The 22,493-nt window shown below is 35.8% G+C and overlaps 2 protein-coding genes across 5 annotated transcripts in view; one reads left to right on the top strand and one right to left on the bottom strand.

Moving 5' to 3' along the window:
- LOC110367966 (CD209 antigen-like protein A) overlaps positions 1 to 4,831 on the bottom strand; it is a 42,173-nt gene extending 37,342 nt beyond the window's left edge. Inside the window, exon 1 of the transcript XR_004932297.1 lies at positions 4,725 to 4,831. The gene's annotated coding sequence lies outside the window, so the exon portion shown is untranslated. The remainder of the gene's footprint in view (positions 1 to 4,724) is intronic.
- LOC105921420 (collagen alpha-1(XIV) chain-like) overlaps positions 1 to 22,493 on the top strand; it is a 443,569-nt gene that overhangs the window by 235,920 nt on the left and 185,156 nt on the right. The window lies entirely within an intron of this gene.

Below are 22,493 nucleotides of genomic sequence, written 5' to 3'. Positions count from 1 at the left end.
TCAGGGTTGCACATCTACATTATCTCTATTCACTTACCTCCTTCTAACTGAAAACCATCCATCCCATCATTTATGTAGTTGTAGATATAAACCTTCTTCTTCTCCCACTCTGCTGTGTCTTCTTGTTTTGTAATGCTGTATCTCACTCTTTGGAACAAATCTGGAGAGGTCTTGAAATCTGACGACATCTTGAAAGTTTTAAATGTCTGAAGAGACGCTCAACTTAACTTGCTCTACTTGTAATAACAGACTTTACTCTGATAGAAAAACGGTAAACTTGATAATTATCAGTGGTTTTAGTGCTAGTTTTTTTTCTGTGCAGCCTTCTTTGTACTTTCACTGAAAAGCTTTGAGGAAGTGGAAGCGTTTAAAGAAACAGGCATCCCTAATATCTTTTGGATCATTGCATTTGAACATTGTAAAGCAAAACAGCAAATGCTTATTTATTTGAAAAACTAATGCTATGTAAATGAAATATGTATTAATTCACTCAACTTGAAACGGTTTTCTTGAAAGCAAAAAGTAAAGCAGATTGTTTCTGATGGAGTTTTTCTTTTAAATATTTTGAGCAACAGTTACAGTAACTAATCAGACTTGTCATAAAAACACTCTAACAAGTGCGCTATAAATTAACATGTCTATCTTTAACAGGAAATTACACATTGGCTTCTAGACCAGTCTCTAGCCAGGACCTTATAAGGACACATGTGAGATCTGTTTTATGTTGAGATCTCATCAAGACAGATGGGCTGTTCTTATTTTATAAATCAGACATGTTTGGATAGTCTACTTTTTTAGGCTCTCAATAATCCCGGAACAAATCCATCATGTGATTTACTGAAACATTCACTTACTGGCCAATCCCATCGTGCTAACAATTAACTGTTCATAAATCTGGGGCTTCAGTTTTAAAAAAAGGAACACTCTGAACTTTATATATAGCTGTAGTTTTAGTACCATTTTTTTCTGTGCAGCCTTCTTTGTACTTTTAGTGAAAAGCTTTGAGGAAGTGGAAGCATTTAAAGAAACAGGCATCCCTAAAGTATTTTATTTTATTGCACATTAAAATTGCAAGTAAGTAAAATAGCAAATGCTTATTTATTTGAAAGACTGATGCTACACAAACTAGGTATTTACTAATTCACGCAACGGGAAACAGTTTTCCTGCAAAAAGTAAAGCTGATTGTTTCTGATGGAGTTCTTTTGTTTTTGTCTTTTGAGCAACAGTTTTTGCAAGAGCAACAAGTGCACTATAAATGAACATGTCTATCTATAACAAGAAATTATACATTGGCTGCTAAACTAGTCTCTAGCTAGGACCTTGTAAGGATAAACATGTGAGATCTGGTTTATGTTGATATCTCATCAAGACAGATGGGCTGTGCATTTTTTTTATAAATCAGACACGTTTGCATAGTCTACTTTATTAGGCCCTCAATAATCCTAGAACAAACTCATCTCGTGATTTACTGAAACATTCACCTACTGGCCAATACCAATGTGCTAACAATTAGCTTTTGATAAATCTGGGGCTCCAGTTAATGATCATTATTTATGTACCAAGTTTCTTGTTATTTGGTTGCCTCGTCCACAGATTATACAACATGGATGGATAAAGGACATGGAACTTAGAACAAAAAAATCTTGTATTCCTAGAATTTTATAAAATTTTAGTGGAGAAAAGTTTACATTATTTGTCACCCATCTTGTGAAATAAGTATTGTAATTGCTTCTTTTTAAATTTCCCATAATATTTATGTTTTTACAATGGCAAAACTTTACAAAGCCCTTTGCACAACATTAAAGTAAATTAATGAAACGATAAGGACTGATATCATCTGTGATCTACATTTCCACACTAACAAAATACTGTTTATGCTTTCCAAACATTTAATAAATATGGGCCAAGGTGTTCACTCAACACCATACAGTTCACCTTTCTTCACACAACAGTCTTCAGTTTATTTTCACTATTTCACACTAGATATCCTACAAGTTAAATGGGATAAAGTCTAAACTACTAATCCTAAAGGCGGTTGGGATTATTTCAACACCATCAGCCATAAACTGAAGTAATTAAACTGTTATTTTTTCACATTTAACAATTAACTGTATATTAATCATTTTCATTCCTATGCATCACTACCAGATAGTCATTATTTGACAGGACTACTGTCACCTTCCCGTCTTGTGGAGGATTTCTCTAAATTTCTCTCTGGAATCTGTTAATATTTAGGCTTTAAAATGTTCATCAGCAGGCTTCACTGTATCATTAATAATCATCTATCAAACACCTTGAAGCAGATTAAAGAAGGAAGTAAACAAGAAGACTCACAATTTATTTCAGATTTTGTCATTTAATTTTAATTATTAATTTAATGTTAGCAGAGAAACTAAAAGCGGTTAATATTTCACATTTAACATGAAATAAGTTTGCACGGTTTAGTACCGATATTAAATTTTAGCAAATCACTTTTATTGTAAAACCTTCTGAGAAAGTAGTTGCATTATCTAAAACTGATCTATAGTAGTTTTAAGTCAAAATAAATATGGTTAAGAACTAAGAACTATACACTGTCTGTTTTAAACTACTCCACACAACATAATTAATCAAAACATAATCAGTCACTATTTGCTTATATTGTCCCTCTGGATAAACCTCTGAGGGAAACTATAAGCCATGAGTTGACCCCAGAAAAAGGTGGTTTCTTTCTGTCTATTTCTCACAAATCCAGCTATTGACATTATAGTATCGGTGTCTCCATTTCCCTTCATAATTGCAGCATGTTGCATGCGTCTCATAACTGGTATTCTGTGGCCATCCCGCTGCCCAAAACCTGTAGAAGAAATAAAAACTTTGTTAAACATGAGACTCCAGAATACTTTTCTTTTTAAGTGTAAGTTTTGTTAATGTGTCATACACGCTGGGAGGGCTGAGGGAACAGAAGATTGTTTTATTTATTGGTGCTCCTGTAATCCTCGTGTAACTCCCTTTTTTCTCAGCATCTTTAACTTGACTGTCCTTAATTTGTTTCCTTGTGGTTCTTTTTCTTGAAAAGCCTTAAACTTTTTCAGACATTAAAACTTTCAGCCATTCTGGTCTGTGATCTTAGTTTTAGGAGTTTCTTCTTAGTTTCTTGGCCTGCTGTCATCTCCTGGTTTTAATCTTCTCTATCAGCTATTGTCTTATTTACAGGCTCAGTGCTGCAGCTGCCTTTGCTTCCTACATTATTTGGTTGTTGTTGCTAATAGGAAATTTGCTCAGTCTACAGTTTAGATTCCCTGGGTTTGTCAGATTATTTATGTTTATGTCAGTCTATACTCACATTAGCTCTTTTTAAAATGTGTTCAGTTTTCCCTGCCTTTGGTTTACCTTCATGACTCTGCTTGTGTTTTATTTCTTTTCCATCATGTTCCTAGTTTCTGCAGCCTGCTTTCTAATTACTTCTCTCCATTTGGACGCTCCTCCTTCACCATGAATCCAGATAGTTTACCTCTGTTGGTGTTAAAAGGTTTTCTTTGGGGGGAAAAAACATTTTGAGAACCACAGGAGGTTTTTTTTTTTTTTTTTTTTTTTTTTACCAGAAAGTTTGTTGCTAAATTTTGTCTTTTTATTCACCCAAATCTAAGTCTGATTGTTACGTACATCATAGTTAAAGCAGATATATGAACAAAGAGACTAAATAGAATATATAGATTAACTCAAATGAACTTGTTCTTCTTGTGACTTCTTAAATGTTAGTTATAGTTTGTGAAAGCATCATAGCATTTACATCAAGAGAAACAAAACTTAAACACTTCATATTAACAAACAACCTTTTGGTCTGGAGCGACAGTGGTAACCATAACAACACAATGGTCTCACAAAACAAATCTCAGTTTCAACTAATATTGTTCTGCCTTTCATTCTTTTTTTAGATTTAAGTACTTTTCTTAGATTAAACTCACGTTTGTGTCGGTGTTGATCCATCCACCCATGTCCACTCATACGTCTGTGTGTCTTGTACCCACGTGTGTTTGAGACCAATCCAGGATTCTCCCTTTTTATTCAGCTTTTTTACAAATTCCTTGTTGAGAGGAGATTGAAACATTTTCTGTTTAAATTTGCATATTTCAGTTGATGTAATGAAATAAAAATTTGAACATAAGTTGCTGATTGCAGTACACAAAGTGTTTTTAGTTTGATCTTATTGAACCACAGCTACAACAACCTACCAACAAATTACATATTAAGTTTTAGTAACTTCAGAGGATCCTTCAGAGAGGAATTTTTCATATTACAAACCAGAGGATTGTTAGCTATATCAGTTCAGTCATTTTCTCCCAGTTTCAAAGCTTGAGGATGGGAATTAGTGAGAACAGACGATTTGTGTGATTTAATGTAAGAACACACCAAGACCGTCTGCCACACACATCATTTGTTCCTGTTAACACACATTGGACAGGTCACACTGAAATAAACAGAACCGATTACTGGACTTCGGCCAAGAGAACTTCCTTCTAAAGCAGCAATACTTCAACACAAAACAAATCTGATCAGGCATCACCAGACACTGATGTGTTTAAACTTTTGCAGTGAAGAAACATTTTGTGCATAATTTCCTATATCAACACTGGCTCACATGGGTTTGGCCCTTGGCTGGTTTTGATTGTTGAAAATAGAAAATAGAAACCAGGATTATGGGTGGGTCATACAGATTTTCGTTTATATTTATTTTTCTCACCTTTAACCTGATCCTTTAGTATGTTTACTTCATCTGTTAATTGGCTGTGATTTTTTCTGAGTATTTCATAGCTCTCCTGTAGTTTACTGTTCTTAGCTGCCATGTCTGAGGAATAACATCAGTTGGTTAATAAGGGAACACAAAGGATAGAAATGTGTGACTTGAAAGATGTGATTTAATAAAGTATGAAAAATATCTTACCTAATAGTTTGGCTTTTAGCTGAGTGTTGTTAACTGTCATGTGTGAGGAATAACAAGGATTGGTTGGTACGAAAAGGTATAGAAAAATATTTAGGTGCTTAGAATGTGTTATAATGTTGTTGAGAATGAAATGTGTCTTACCTAAAAGCTTAGCCTGGAGGTGGCTGATGCTCTTCTTCATTTCGACGATTTCTAAAGGGACTAAAGAATCAATAAAACTCAGCCTTAGTTATTGTCGACGGATTTAAAGAACTCCATGAATATTAAAGCCAATATCACCAGTTTTTTTATAACTTTTGATCAGGGGAAATTTTTTTTAATGACTCAAAATGTAAAGTAATTCTAATTTAGTGAAAGAAGGGAGCATCCTCCACAGTTAGTAAACTGTCATCTGTCCCTATTTGCTTGTCCTGGAGGAGAGATTGCTGCTAAATCAATGACTTCATGCAGTCGGCTGGGTTTCCTTAGATGGTAACTTTTTACTAATTTGCATAGTAAACTGATGTTAACTGCATTATTTTATAATTAGAATTGACTTTGAATAAATATGATTGAATTTAAAAAAGTTTCTGTTGGAACAAAATTTATTACATTTTAAGTTTAAGTTCCAATACAAATTCTACAGCCTGGGGAAAATCTTCTGATTGTCTTATTTTCTTTAATGTTTTCTTTGTTTCTCTACATTTCTTTTACTAAGGCTAACAAAATTATCTGTAGACAACTGCATATAGTAAAGATACATACAACTGTTTAAATACCAAATGCTTTTCATTTGACATGGTTTGTTTCATGATTATCTTTGAATTTGCAGTAAAACATGTTGTTAATTCAACAAGTTGTGGTTACAAAAAGTTGCTAGAAATAATGTCAGATTACTCCTGAGTGACTTAATATGTTGCTCTGTCAGAAAAAATAAGTTTCTATAGTAAAGATACCTGTCTACGTTTGGGCACCCTTTACAGTAGACTGAGACTGCAATATGGTCTCCATGACCCCTACTAACACTAGAATGTGGCTGCATCACAGTAAGTTTAAAAAAGAAAATATGATTTTAGTGTGAGAATAATCGTGACACTGCTGTGATCTTAATACTCGCCACAAAGTTTTCCCCCACTAATTTCCTGGCTATTCTATCACAATGCCACTGCCATGTATCATTTCTGCTGTATTTATGTATTTCCACATAATCTGCAAAACCTCCCTGTTGGAAGTTTCTGAACCTCAACCATCAACTTTTCCTTTTAAGGAAAGAGAAAAAAGATGGGTAAGATATTTAGCAGGGACCCAACTAGATACCAATTTCTGTGTTCAAGGGGCCTGATATTAGTGTTAGATATTGGCACAAGTTTTATTGTTTAGTCTGCATGGTTGGGTCCTTTGACTTATGACTGAAGCACTAACTGGCAGTTCTCAGAACTTAGAAACAAGAAATTACTTTGCTGCACACACAGTGCACACTGCATTGTTAACGATCCTGCAAAGACTGTGGACATTTTGGCATATTCTGACTATTATAATGGACATTTAATCCTGTGTGGATGTGGCCTAGAATCACTCATATTTTGGAAACCATCCATCCATTCTCTTCCGCTTATTCGGGTTCTCAAGGGGTAGCAGCCTCAGTAGGGAGCCCCAGCCACTTGGGGCAGATCCTCCGGGTAAATCCCAAGGCGTTCCCAGGCCAGCCGAGTATTTTGGAAACTTTGTATTTTGTTTGTATTTCTTGAAGCTTTTTGAACTGATTTGATATTGAACAACTAAATAAAAAAATACAGAATTTCTGTTTTCTCATACTATCCTGTGAATTGAGTCAAAGCTTTTTAACTGTTTTATAAATGTAAAGTGGTTAATTTGACAAACTGTGTGAGGAATGGATCTTCTGTGTGTTCTGGCAGTAAAGCTGTCTGTTGATTTGCTGCTGATGTCAGCAGAAAACTATCTTCAGTTCAGTCTAAGATACCTTGTTGTAGTGACGCTGATAGTTCTAGTCTCATGTCGACTGGTTAAATACAAAGCAAGAAGCATTTGATCTGCATTTTATGCAAAATACATCTTGTGTTGATGTGTTGCTTATGGTTTTCTTACAGTATATGGCCATGGTGATGATTGTACATAGCATCAAAATCCACAGCACCATTTTGCACAGTTTTGCACTCCGAGCAGGACTTTTGTTGGCTGCAGGTGGACTGTGCACCTGTTGATCTGCAGAGGAAAAGAGCAGAGAGGAAAAAATAGCTTTAAATTGACCATGGGGTAAAACAACCTTTAGGTCCTCACATTTATGTATCAGCTTAAAATAACAAACTTAAATGTTTTTTTTGTTTAATCTTTAAATGATTACAGCTAGTCCTGCTGAAAAATTTAATTAGCATCTAAATTTTTTCAGAGGGAGTGAATAAAATTAATGCTGCAGAATTTGCTGATAGACGGTTCTGCTGACTGAGGACTTGATACATAAAGGGTACAACAAGGTTCCTCAAATTGTTCAAATTTCAGACATGAGCTCAATAATCTTGGATTATGTACCTCTCCACTCTTGCTTGATATTCTGGATCATTCATTTTCAAATTAAATGCATAATGAACTTGCATCTTAAAAAAAGACCACGAGCAACAGTCCAGTTCTTTTTCTCTGTTGCCCAGGTAAGATGGGCTGTTTTATTGTGATGAAAATGTGACACACGTGTTGGATAAAAAGGACTTGAGAAAGGAAGTTAAGATCCTTTATAGTCCTTCAGAAGAGAAATGTGTTTGTAAGAAAATATTCAGGATTATTCTGTCAAGATATGGTGGTCCTATTGGCTTCATCAGGGCGTGATCTACAGCTCTCACTGGAGCGGTTCGCAGCCGAGTGCGAAGCGGCCGGGATGAAAATCAGTGCCTCCAAATCCGAGACCATGATCTTGAACCGGAAAAGGGTAGAGTGCCTTCTCCGGGTTGGGGAGGATGTCCTGCCCCTAGTGGAGGAGTTCAAGTATCTTGGGGTCTTGTTCACGAATGAGGGGAGGATGGAGCGGGAGATCGACAGGCGGATTGGTGCAGCGTCTGCTGTGAAGCGGGCACTGTACCGATCCGTTGTGGTGAAGAGAGAGCTGAGCCAAAAGGCGAAGCTCTCGATTTACCGGTCGATCTACGTTCCTACCCTCATCTATGGTCACGAGCTTTGGGTCGTGACCGAAAGAACGAGATCCCGGATACAAGCGGCTGAAATGAGTTTTCTCCGTAGTGTGTCTGGGCTCTCCCTTAGAGATAGGGTGAGGAGCTCAGTCATCCGGGGAGGACTCAGAGTAGAGCCGCTGCTCCTCCACGTCGAGAGGAGCCAGTTGAGGTGGCTCGGGCATCTGGTCAGGATGCCTCCTGGACGCCTCCCTGGTGAGGTGTTCCGGGCACGTCCCACCGGGAGGAGGCCCAGGGGAAGACCCAGGACACGCTGGAGGGACTATGTCTCCCGGCTGGCCTGGGAACGCCTTGGGGTTCCTCCTGAGGAGCTGGCCCAAGTGGCTGGGGAGAGGGACGTCTGGGCCTCCCTACTGAAGCTGCTACCCCCGCGACCCGACCCCGGATAAGCGGAAGAAGACGGACGGACGGACGGATATGGTGAAATATAATTACTTAGTGGAGTGCTTTAAATATTATCAAAGGTCATTTTTTTCTTCCTTATTACTTGTTATAATATATTTGTAAGGTTGGTTGACCTGGGTTTAGTTTATCATGGGTCCATTTTTTTGTCCATTTGTGGTTTTAGCATGACAAGATATCAAAGAGTCTAGGGTTTATGAATACATGTTAAATTCACTATATTTTCACTTTAAAAACTTTCGAAGGCTTTATTCGGTGCAAGAAAAAAATTGGTCAATGGATTTTTTTTTCTATTCATTTTGATTTAGTTTTTTCATGTTCAAATAAAAAAAAACTGCAGTGACACAGTTTTCTCTGTTGTTTCTGCATCTTTTCCACCACAGTTTTTCATTCCTCTCAACTTTCCATCAATCTGCTTGGATACAACACTTTGTGAACAGACAGCTTCTTAATAATGTGTTTTTGAGGCTCCCCTCCCTTGGAGGTAGTTAATGACTGCTGGACAACCATCAGATCAGTAGTGGTCCTCATAAATATTTATGCTATACAATAATATTTCTGAATTAGTGTTTTGGTCTTGAATAGAATTCCATTTTTTTCAGAAACTTAACTTTGTGTTATCATCAGCATTAAGTCATAGTTATAGGAAGTAAGACAATGAATTGCTTGAAAATGTTTTCTCTCTGTGTGATGGATCTACGTACACAATATCAAATTAACTTTTTGAGTTAAATTACCAAAACAAATATTTTTTTTTTGATAACATCAAATCTAGACCCATTACTAGCACTCCATCCTTGCATTACTCCAAGTGCCCGGGTGGCACCAGATAAATAAGGGCCGTGAAATATCATCATGTGTTCTATGAAACTAGTATGTAATTATGTAGTCAAAAAAGCTACTATACAAGTGATAATTGAACAAGGCCATGAGTTGATGAATGGAAAATGGCTTGAATGTTGAGAAAACCTTGCAACGAGAGAGGGTTAAGACATAAATGCCAGTTTAACACGATTTCTTTAAAATTTTTTCATACATGATTAATACACGTTTCTGTGTTGTTGTTGTTTTCTGCACTTTAGCACTGTGTTTGTGCCTTCGGCACCCAAATGGGTGGCATCATCCCTGACTGCACCTCTGCAAGGACAGATTAATAAATTAATAGCCTTATAAAACAATACATTAACTTATCAAACCTATAAAAAGTAAGCAAGAATATAATATTTTTGTGTTTATAGATAGACTCAGGACCTCATTCAAAGAAGCCAGAAAAGGAAAAGACACATGATCTCCTACAATACTTACCTTCTTCCTGTGGCAGAGAAACCATGCAGTCTTCTTCAAAATCGTCTGCAGACTCGTAGATATTTACCTCCCTCTCCTCCCATTCTGTTCTGTCCTCTGGCTCCTTTTTGGTAAATCTTATCTTCCTGCTTGTATCTATTTTGGAGTAAATATCTGAAGACATCCTGATAAAGCCAAGTCTACTCTTGTATACCACACAGCATCAAATGCTGGTTTTCAAAACTGCTTTCGCTATTGCTGGTTTTGAGCATCCTTTTTCTAGTTCCAGATGTAAGACTTAAGGAAGTTGCAACCCTTAAAGCTACAGTCACAAGTAGCCCACCAGCTTGTTTGTATTAGAAATTCACACCATAACCTTGTGATTATCAGGAGCTTAAATACTGAGACAGTGGTGGAAACAACAAAGAAACCAGATGATCTGATCAATGGAGATATGGAACGGTTGTCCTCATTTCTTTCTGTCAAATTTTCTCATAAATCCTTTAAAATAGTCAGAACTCCTGCTGCTATAACTCTCCTCACCATTTAGTTCCTTCACAGGTCTGGGTTCACCTCACTACTCTACCCTTCTCACCGGCACTTAGGCATGTGTTAGGCTTCTTTCATGTGTGTGTCATAATTTCGTCCTTGTGTCAAAGTTTTACTGTATGACCAAAGATTCACATTACAGCCAAACCTAGTACAGCATTTGCATTTGCTTGGAAGAAGACATTTCCAGAAATGCTGAAGAGTTTATGTTTTTGATGGTCAAACTGACACATTTTGAATTTGATGCCAGCAACATGTTCCATAAAAGTTTGGACAGGTGCAACAAAAGATTGGGAAAGTTGAGAAATGCTCCAATAAACACTGTTGGTTGAAACCCTCTACAGGTGAACAGGTTATTTGGAAACAGGAGCATCCCTGAAATGCACAATCATTCATAAGCAATGATTGGGCAGGTGCAGTTTTCTGTGTAAAACAGTGTGAGTGAATAGTCCAACAGTTTAAGAACGTTTCTCAGCATACAATCACAAAGAATTTGCATTGAACGTATGTGACCTCTGATCTCTCAGGTGATCCTGATTAAAAACCAACATCATTCTGTGTGGGATATTATCATGTGGGCTCAGGAACACTTTAGAAAAACATTTTCAGATAACACTTTTCATCGCTACATCTAGTACAAGTTAAAATTCTAACATGCAAAGCAAAAGACATATCAGGAACAACCAAAAATGCTGACAGATTCTTTGGGCCTGAGCTCGTCTGAGATGGCCTAACGCAAAGTGGAAAAGTGGACAATGGATCTGACGAGTCCGTATTTCAAATTGTCGTGTCCTGCAGGCCGATGAGGGAAATTACTATCTGGACTTCTTTCAGTAAAAAAGTTCCAAACCCAGCGTCTGTGATGGTACTGGCGTGTGTTAGCTTTTATTAGCTGTTAACTTGCACATCTGTGACCACACCATTAATGATGCATGGTATCTACATTATTTTTAGCAACATATACTGCCATCCATGCAATGTCTTTTTCAGGGACGTCCCTGCTTATATCAGCCAGATAATGCTAACCCACATCCTGTACGTGTAACAACGTTATTTCACAGTAGAAGAGTGCTGGTACTAGACTGACCTGTCTGCAGTACAGACCTGTCTACTATTGAAAATTTGATTCAATTCAATTTTATTTTTATAGCAACAATTCATAACACATGTCTTCTCAAGGCACTTTACAAAATCAAATTCAATCAAATCATATAGACAGATTGGTCAAAAGGTTTCCTCTCTAAGGAAACCAGCAGAATGCATTAAGTGGTAAATGGCTTGTACTTGTATTGCGCTTTAACTAGTCTTTACAACCTCCAAAGTGCTTCACACTACAGTTTAGCCATTCACACACACACATTCACTCCCTGATGGTGATGAGCTACAGCTGCCCTTGGGCAGACTGACAGAGGCGAGGCTGCAACGTCCCTTACCAGTGCTAAGAACCCTTTAGGTATTAGAAAACCAACACTGACTGTGACCTTTCATCATTAAAAGGTGACACAATTCTGTAAAGGATATTACAATGTGGACTCAGGAACACTTCAGAAAAAGCATTTTGGGATAACGCATTTCATCACTACATCTACAAGTTCGGACTCTACCATGCAAAGTGAAAGTGAAAAATTTGAGCATTTGCAACAATAAAGTTTCATTTTGAACATTAATATTAAACAATATATATATATATATATATATATATATATATATATATACTATTGTAGATTATTTAATTTAAAAAAGATTTGAAATTAATTGTATTCGATTTTTATTTATGTTTTATACAATTTATCAACCTCAAAATCAGACTTGCCCTATAATTGTAAACATATGTATGAACAAAACCCCTGCAGCTCTTTGTGGCATGGTTTATTGTCAAGTTTGCATTTGTGCAGCAGAAACTTTCATGAAATTATTTAGTTTTTTTGTTTTCTATATGTCTCGCCTCACCCATTTGGACTGTGGGAGCTGATTGTTCTTGATTATGTCGGTCTGGTGTTTAAACGTTATTGTGGGTTGTATTAGTTTCAGAATAGCTGTAAGATGTAAGAAAATTCATAAAAGAAAATGACTTGGCATAGAAACCATAAGTCATATGTTTCTAACTGATTACTCAGTCACTGAACTCCACTAACAGCAGGGGGCGGAAGAGAGCCAGCATCAGTCTTTCAGTATTCCAGGCCTTCTTTGATCTAAAAGACTTTTTGACACTGGTGCTACATTTTTTAAGTTTGAAAATAAAATGTGTAATATTAGTAAATACAAAAGTGTAATATGTGTTCTAACATTAAAGAGCTCTATTATCTGATCCCCATCGGAGTTAGACTTACAAGAACAACGTTTGATTGGTTAGGGAACAAATTTAGTCTCAAATTCCTCTTAACAAGTAAAACATCTCTACATCTAATGTTTCAATAAAAATCTAAATTTATATACAGATAGTAGTTAGACTTTTAATCCTAATATTCTAAGATCTTTTTTAGTCTTTCTTTGGCCTATTGTGTGATTTTCTTTCTTATTCACTATATGTATTTAAACTTCTTTTTTTTTAACCAGTAGTTTACAGATTTTTAATCTAAACATCAGGTCCACATGCTGATAATTAAAGCTAGTACTTTGCTGTGCAACTTAATTTTTATTTGTGAAAGAATCAAAGGAGGCACAGTTTCCTGTTTTGTGCTGGTCCTAAATGGTTGTGTCAGGAAAAGTATCCAGCATAGAACATTTGTCAGATTTACCATGCAAGTCAATAACATGGACATCATACTAAACTGGTGTGTAAAATTAATCTGGTGGTAAGGAAGATGAAGAGGACAAAAGCAAAGCAGAGGACAAAGTGGTGGAAGCTGAAAAAGGAAGAGAGTCGAGACTGGTACATGTGAGCTAGAGTGAACTAAATTTAAATGAGCAATCAAAGTTGATTCTTTAATAAAATATACAATGTATTAATTTATAAAAAAAAATATTTGTAATATCACATGTCTGTGTCTAAGAGCATAAAGTATTTCAGCATGATAGCACATATTTATTTATGTTTAAAAAAGCGCCATGCCACATATCGGTCTGTTAAAGCTATAGTTGGTAATTCTGTTCAGAAACACTTGTTGTTATACTGGGTAAAATTGTCCTTCCACCCTTAAAGTGGTCAATACATTATGTATTCAGAAATAGGAGGTTAAAAAATTGTTCTCTGTGGGAGCTGCAGGCCTGTATAAACGTTATCCAGACTTGGTCCGAAGGGCTTGGATTTGTCAGTTTTTTTCCTGCTTTCACCAATAGACGTTATATACTCACATCCACTCTGTCCCTTAAGTTCCAGGGGAATAATCTTATCTGTTGGTTGTTCCACATACAAAATGTTCTGACGTGCTCACGTAACACCAGTGTCCGTGCTCTTTCCTTCCTGGTTCCTGCTTGCTGGCTGTGGATGCACACGTCAAGTGTTTACACATCCCATGAAGAGAAGAAGAGCAATGTAAGATGTACTTGCGCACTTATTCAAAAAAGGACTTGAGGAAACTTATGGAAAGAAGACTTCTGGAACTACCTTTAAATAGCGTTAATACAAAAAGTATTTCACTATGAAACCACGTACTTATACAGTAATTTACCATATGTCTATCTCTTAAAGAACATACATTTGTGAAAGATGGTGTTTCATAGTTCAGCATTAAAACATTTATACTTGTCTTAAGTTGAGTTGTAGATAAGATCAGCAGAACAACAAGGACTTCCTGTGGTAAAACTTTTAACTAGAACAACCAAATGCCGGAAATGATCATAAAGATATCTAGCAGCCATGTATGAGAAAAACATGACCTATTCAGTCTTTGGTAATACCAAAGGGATCAACTATATTAAGAGTATAAATCCAGTGAGCTTCTCTGTAAAGTAAGAGCTTGATGACATCACCTCTTCCAGATTGTGTGCGTTTAGCAGGATGATGCTCTGATATGTTTCTCTTTAGAGCTCTTCCAGTTTTTCCAAAATAAACAAATGTAAGATGGTCTTGCGCAGTTATTTAATGATAGACCTGAAGAAACTTTCGGATATATTGCCGACTCTACCTTTAAATAGCATACAACAATATATTTCAGTAGAAATCACATACTTATAGAATCATATGTCATATGTCTGTCTGTTAAAGACCATACATCTATGAAACACGTTTTGTATTTCAGAATTAAAACATGTTTTTTCACACAGTAGAGAGACAGTATCCTGTATCATAACCACGTTTCTATCGTTTGTAATCCTCAGTACAATAAATGCACCGGGGTCGCATGATAGACCCATCCAACATGGCGGCTGCGCTGAAATGTCAGCTCCGATAGGCAGCGTCAGTCCATGGGGCGTCTACCTATATAACATCTATGTACATGGAGGACATGTTGACATTGTCACATTTATGATCCTCCGTGGTCTCTGTAGTAGTTATTACGTGCTTAACAGCGAAATCGTTTGTAATTAATTTAGTGCACCACTAAATGGTGTGAATGTATGAAAATCTTACACACTAGGGCTTTAAAATTTTTAGTCTTGCTAACTAGCGGCAGATAACATCTTGAGCTATTTGTGTCCCAACTTTGTCGCTCCTCTACTTTCAGCTCTCTTTGTCTGAGTTACATGTGTTCACTCCGCACAGAGATACCACACTACCACCAGGACAGAGAGCACTCAGAGGTGCAACATGTTTTGACAAACATATCTGGGTTATTATTAAAAACACCCAATTTCTGAAGATGGCTGCATTGAAAGCTCCCACAGAGTACAATGTGTCTACAAGCTGTGCATTTGTCAGTGGAGCCTTTTCTGTTGGGGGAACATATAGTGGTCATTAAAGCAATAAATACTGAAATGCTTAAGTGAGCAACTAGTAAATACAATATGTTCTGATAGTCACATATCTATCTGTCTGCTGGAAACAAAAATCCACCTGACTGAGGCCATCAGTGAAAACAGATGACTGCTCTAATTTTTCAAATACCTAACTTTGTTGCTAGATAGACCAAATGAATGGATCAGAAACTGATCCCAAATAAAATAAACAGTCAATAAAGTTATGCTCAAAATCATTCTAAGCTCTGGCAGAACTAGATTTAAAGATTTTCATTCAATCAAGAGGTAGGAAAGAAGAGAAGCTGGTAGATTTCAAAATATAACCATGCATAAAGCTACATGACAGACACAGACAGCCTGAAGCAAAAAGAGCCAGAAAGATGGATGAATAAAAGAGAGATGAAGAGAGACAGAAGCTGGTATTTAATTTAAAGCTGTATTCTTGGATAATAATGAAAGGTTAAGTGGAAGAAGAATTTTTCTCTTTTTTTTCTGTGACGTAAAAAAAACATTTAATCTTTGTCTTCTTCTTAATGTGAAAGGACATTGAGTTGCAGATAAGATCAGCAGAACAACAACGAGTTCCTGTGGTAAAACGTTCAACCAGTACAACCAAATGCCGGAAATGATCATAAAGATATCTAGCAGCCCTGTATTAGAAGAACATGACCTATTTAGTTCTGTGTTAATACCAAAGGGATCCACTGTGTTAACAGTATAAATCCAGTGAGCTTATCTGTAAAGTAAGAGCTTGATGACATCACGTATTCCAGATTGTGTGCTTTAGCAGGAATATGCTTTGAAATGTTTCTCTGTAGAGCTCTTCCAGTTTATCAAACATACACCAAACTACTGGGACAATTCAGTGATAAAAAATCTCCCTCATTGCTTGTATTGAGAAATGTTTTTTTATAAGAATTTCTGTGTTTATAGTTTGTGATATTCATTTGTACCGTGAGGATTTATTAGGAGGATTCACAGTGAACAAATAGATAAGCTCCGCCTCTATTTTGTTCGACCAGTAGGCTTGTGACATGACTTTGCTCTGCTTTAAGTTATTTTTTGTCCATGTGTTTCAGGTTGTCTGTTATTACTGTGGTTGCATTTATTTGTGACTTTGATGAAGGACACAAATTTGTTTAACACTTTTAATTATGTTGCATAAGCCTAATACCAGGTTCTGTCTTTGGGCTACTATAGGAATAACTCAGTTTGCACCTGTAACAATTTGCTGTTCAGTATTTTTCTGTCCTATATATTAAATTGGGTAAAATACATCACTAATGTGACCTTTATTACAAAAGTGTCAATGGCGATATTGTACGTAGTAACGGAATACATGTTTTAGGAATGAACACTTTATTCTTTTAAAAAATATTGTTTAAGCTGACATTTTTTGAAGACGTTCTTACCTCATAAGTAATTCAAAATATTTCCTAAATGATAATTTTGACAACATAGGATTTATGTAAAGAGTTACTTAATTTAGTTACAATTTACAATTTAGTTAAAACTGAGATTTTAATAAATTCCACATTAGCCTAACTCAATTAATTTTCTTTTAATTTTAAAGGTTATAATTTTATAGTTTGCAGTAAAACAAAAATATTTAAAGTAATCAATACCTAAAATCCCAGTTAATTCCCTTCAGAAAATAAAATTGCTTGGAAATCATTACTCTTCTTTTTGTGTGTTTGTTTTAATTAGATAATAGTTTTTTTACGGCACACGTTTTACTGTGAAAATATGTCTGCAGCCATTTATAATTGTCAGCTCAAAAGAGCACACTTTAGGGAAAATTGTATTATTACTATTTTATGCGTATATTAGGTTTATTGTAATGAAAATACACTCATAATATGAGTTTTGAGGTGATAGATTTTATCCTACATTATGTAGTCAGGCTGATGATTCCAGCTAATATCAATATATAAAGCACTTTTCTGCTCAGGGTTGCACATCTACATTATCTCTATTACTTACCTCCATCTCCTAATTGAAAACCATCCATCCCATCATTTATGTAGTTGTAGATATAAACCTTCTTCTTCTCCCACTCTGCTGTGTCTTCTTGCTTTGTAATGCTGTATCTCACTCTTTGGAACAAACCTGGAGAAAGTTTGATATCTGACGACATCCTGAAAATTTAAAACGTCTGAAGAGACGCTGAACTTAACTTACTCGACGTGTAAAAACAGACTGAGCCTGAACTTGATGATTATACATGGTTTTAGTAGCAGTTTTTTTCTGTGCAGCCTTCTTCGTACTTTCAGTGAAAAGCTTTAAGGAAGTGGAAGCATTTAGAGAAACTGGCATCTCTAAAGTCTTTTGGATCATTGCATTTGAAAATTGTAAATAAGTAAAACAGCAGATGCTTATTTGAAAGACTGATGCTAAGTAAGTATGTACTAATTCACCCAACAGGAAATGGTTTTCTTGCAAAAGGTAGAGCTGATTTTTTTCTGATGGAGTTTTTAGTCTTTTGAGCAGCAATGTTTGTAGAAGAAGTAACTTCTCAAACATTTCATGAAAACACCTTAACAAGTACACCATAAATGAACATGTCTGTTTATAAGACGAAATTACACCTTAGCTGCTAAACTATTCTCTAGAGCAGGGGTCGCCAACCTTTTTGAAACTGAGAGCTACTTCAATGGCATTGTCATACAAAGAGCTGCCAGTACTGACCTTTGAACTAGAAGAGTCAAAGTTCACCTCAAATTTATGTAAAATAGAAAGATTTTCCATGCTTTGTTATGAATATTTTATTTGTTAAATCTCTATATAAATGAAAACGTGAATAAAAAAGGAAGAGTAATAAAAATAAAGTTTTAGATGAAGACACGTGGTCTTCTGGAGCCACTTGTTACCCATGGGCCCCATGTTGGTGACCCCTGCTCTAGGGCCTTATAAGGATAAACATGTGATAAATTGTTTATAATGAGAGCTCACCAAGACAGATGGGCCGTCCTTATTTTTTAAATCAGATATGCTTGGATAGTCTACTTTTTTTAGCCTCTCAATAAGTCAAGAACAAACTCATCACATGATTTACTGAAACATGCACTTACTGGTCAATCCCAATGTAGTAACAATTAGCTGTAGATAAATCTGGGGCTCATGTTAAGTCATTATTTACGTACTAAATTCCTTTTACTTTGGTGGCCTCGCTCCCAGATTATACAACATCAGAATACTAGTATTTTTAGATTTTTATATAATTTTAGAAGACAAAAGTTTAGATCTTGTGTTGCCCACCTTGTGAAATAAGTATTGTAATTGCTTCTTTTTAAATTTTCCATAATATGTATGTTTTTACAATGACAAAACTTTACAAAGCCCTTTGCACAACAAAGTAAATTAATGAAACATTATCACCTGAAATCCTTTTCCAATAAGGACTGACATCCTCTGTGACACTACATTTCCACACTAACAAAATACTGTTTATGGTTTCCAAACATTTAATAAATGTGGGCCAAAGTGTTCACTCAACACCATACAGTACGCCTTTATTTAGAAGTAAACAAGAGGAATCACAAAGTATTCCTGAACGTGTCATGTATTTTAATTATTAATTTAATGTTAGCAGAGAAACTAAAAGCCGTTAATATTCCATATTTAACATACAATCATTTTACACAGTTTTGTATCTATATAAAATTGGAGTAAATCATTTTAATTGTAAAACTTTCGGAGAAAGCAGTTGCATTATCTCAAACTGATATATAGTAGTTTTAAATCTAAAGAAACATGGTTAAAAACTAAGAATTATACACGGCCTGTTTTAAACAACTCCACACAACATAATTAATCAAAACATCACCAGTCACTATTTGCTTATATTGTCCCTCTGGATAAACCTCTGAGGGTCTGGTATTCTCTCCAGAAAAAAAAAAAACAATTGAAAAAAGAAATTAGAGGTTTCTTTTTGCCTATTTCTCACAAATCCAGCTTTTGTAATATGTGTAATTATATGGGTATATCCATTTCCCTTCATCATTGCAGCATGTTGCATGTGTCTCATAACCGGGATTCTGTGCCAGTCCTGTTGCCCAATACCTGTGGGAGAAATAAAAACTTTGTTAAACATGACAGATTTATTGTCAGATTCCACACTACTTTTGTTTTTAAGTGTAAGTTTTGTTAATGTTTCATACATGCTGGGAGGGCTGGGGGAGCAGCAGATTTGTTTTATTTATTGGTGCTCGTATAATTCTCGTGTAACTCCCTTTTTTTCTCAGCATCTTTAACTCGACTGTCCTTAATGTGTTTCCTGGAGGTTCTTTTTCTGGAAGAGCCTTAAACTTTTTCAGACTTTAAGACTTTCAGCTGTTCTGTTCTGTGACCTTTCTTGGGCTGATTTCAGCTCCTGGTTTTAATCTTCTCTTTAAGTATTTATCTTAGATTAAACTCACGTTTGTGTCAGTGGTGATCCATCCACCCATCTCCACTCATACGTCTTTGTATCCTCTATCCTCGTGTAATGAAGACCAATCCAGGATTCTCCATTTTCATTCAGTTCTTTTACAAGTTCCTTGTTGAGGGGAGATTAAAAATGTTTGGTTTAAATTTGCACATTTCAGTTGATGTAATAAAATAAAAAGATTTTGTCTTATGATAAAAGCTATTCCACATCTTACAGTGGTATCATATTTGATCTTTCTATACATTATATCTCTTATGTCATAATAATAAAAATGTAGTTGTGTTTTTTGATTTATTTTAATGAAAATAAAACATATTTCTTTATATTTAGATTAATTTCTTTGTAATGCTGTTATTTCCTGCCCCTGTGAGAGTGGGCTTTTAATTACTCAGGTTTTATAAACTGATCTCAGTTCAGTAGAAGCAGCTTCTAGAGTCATTTTCTGTATAAACTGAAATGAAAAATGACCTGATTGTAATGCTTTTCAATTCCTTTGTATATGTTTGTTTATGTCTTGAATGTTTAAAATCAAATATAAATATGAAATGTAACAAGTGGAAGAAAGGTATGAGATTGATCCAATTGTTTTATACCTTGTGAAAAATTCTATAATAAAACCAAAAAGAAAAAAAAAACTCAGATGCCAGAATGTTTTAGATAAGCATAGGAAAAATAACAGCTCCTCATCTCACTGATCCTTCATAAAGAAAGTTTTTGTTTTTGTGTCTGAAGCTTCAACAACCCTGGAAGATCAAAATGTTGCTATTTTAATGGTAGAAGAGTGAGACTATATATATTTATGTACAGTTAATTAAGCCCTTATAGGCAAGGCAAGGCTAAAACCTTTTGGCTCCACCAGTGGGCCCTTTATGGTTAACAGGTTAAATAGAACCTTTAAATGTAGCTGTTTGCATTTAATAGCATTGTTTCCATGTTTCACATGTAATGACAATTAAAATATTACAAATGTGAAAATAAGTTGCTAATTGGAGTACACAAAATGTTTTTAGTTTGATCTTATAGAATCACAACTAAAACAGCCTACCAACTAATGACATATAAAGTTTTAGTAAGTTCAGAGGATTCTTCAGAGAGGAAATTATCATATTACAAACCAGAGGATTGTTAGCTATATCAGTTCAGTCATCTTATCCCAGTTTCAAAGCTTGAGGATCGTAATTTGTGAGAACAGACGATTTGTGTGATTTAATGTAACACACCAAGACCGTCTTCCACACACACCACTTGTTCCTGTTAACACACATTGGACAGGTCACACTGAAATAAGTTGAGACAGAAAAGATTACTGCACTTAAGCCAAGAGAACTTCCTTCTGAAGCAGCGATGCTTCAACACAAAACAAATGTGATCAGGTATCACCAGACAGCGATCAGTGTTCCCTCTAAGCTGCAAGCGTGTGCGCGCAAACATGCGCAGCAGATTTATGCTGCGCAGTAAATAAAATCCAAGCTGAACTGTAAACAAAATAATAAAAAACCAAGTTATTTTGTACCGTTTTGTAATTCTGGTGAGATAGTGTTCCACGGTCTCACTCTGTGAGCACCAGGTGCTGATATGATTGATGGGTGGGGCAGATGCCTTTATAGTTGGGCACGTTGCGGTGTGCGTAAACAAGAAGCCTGGATGTGCGCGTTTCCCGCGAGTGGAATTAGAAATCTTTAATGAAGGCATATGGAGAATATTAAACCATAAGAAACAGCGCTGTTGCTGTAGAAAAAGTGAGTTGGAGGCAGATAATAGCTAAAAAAGTCAACGCATAAGTGATATGAGAGTTATTTGATGGAGAATTAAAGTGGTTTTCTTGCACTTCATTCGTTCAACACAAAGGGGGGGGGGCATTGATTAAAAACGGTATTGAAAGGATGTGGGAGAAACTCATAATGAAGTATGAAAATACAGTTTAATCCCGTAAGGTTAAGTTCTAAGTTTTTCTTATCTTTAAGCATACTCAACGAAAGCATTTATTGGCTATATTCAACATATGCAATTATTAATGGGATGGTGTGAGTTATTGAAATAACTGATATGTTAATTGTTTTGCCAGCTTAGTTCACCCTGCCTTCTAAAAAAGAGTTGACACTGATTGTCTTGTACCTCACTTTATATTAATCATATAGGCTGAATGTATATAGCCTATATGATTTTTGTATATTTTCAGCTGAAGTAAAGGTGGTGTGATTTAAGTGAAGAAATGTGCTCTAGCCCTAATGGTGTTGGGGGGTAGGGGGGTGTATGAATTGAAACTAAAATATATGAATTGAAAATTAGAGCTGGAAGTGCCAAAATTTGATACAGAATAAATTATTGCTTTGATTCTGTGTAGTTCTTTTATTAATCTTGTGGGTCTCTGACTATGGAACACCTTTAAACTACAACTGAGTGCAACAGTAACATTCCTGACATACAGCTGCCTCTGAAAGGTTTTCTGCATCTCCTGTGTTATATAAAAGCTGACATTAGCATGAAAACAATGATCAGCACAAAGAAAGTAAGTACTGAGAGCATTCCCTTGTTGTGTTACAAAAGCGATGTATGAGCTGTGAATATTGAAATAAATCATCTTACGACCCCAAAGCGCTTTTAAACTGGTCGGTCATTAACCCATTCATTCACACCCTGATGGTGGTGAGCTACATTTTATCCACAGCTGCCCTGGAGCAGACTGACAGAAGTGAGGCTGCACAGAACCTCATGCTTGTGCTAAATCTCACTGCAGAAAATGGAAATAATTTAATGGCAATAAAATGTGAACTCTGAACGATGTGCACATCTCTCAGTTCTTCCTTACCAGTACCCTGACTCTGGCATAAAACATACTATACAGCTCTTTAAAAAAAATTAAGATTTTTTTCTTTTTCATGTGATTGG

Source organism: Fundulus heteroclitus, chromosome 13 (assembly GCF_011125445.2).
Source record: "Fundulus heteroclitus isolate FHET01 chromosome 13, MU-UCD_Fhet_4.1, whole genome shotgun sequence".
NCBI lineage: Eukaryota > Metazoa > Chordata > Actinopteri > Cyprinodontiformes > Fundulidae > Fundulus > Fundulus heteroclitus.
The sequence above is the reverse complement of the archived record's forward strand: the minus strand, read 5'-3'. Positions and strand labels throughout refer to the sequence as shown.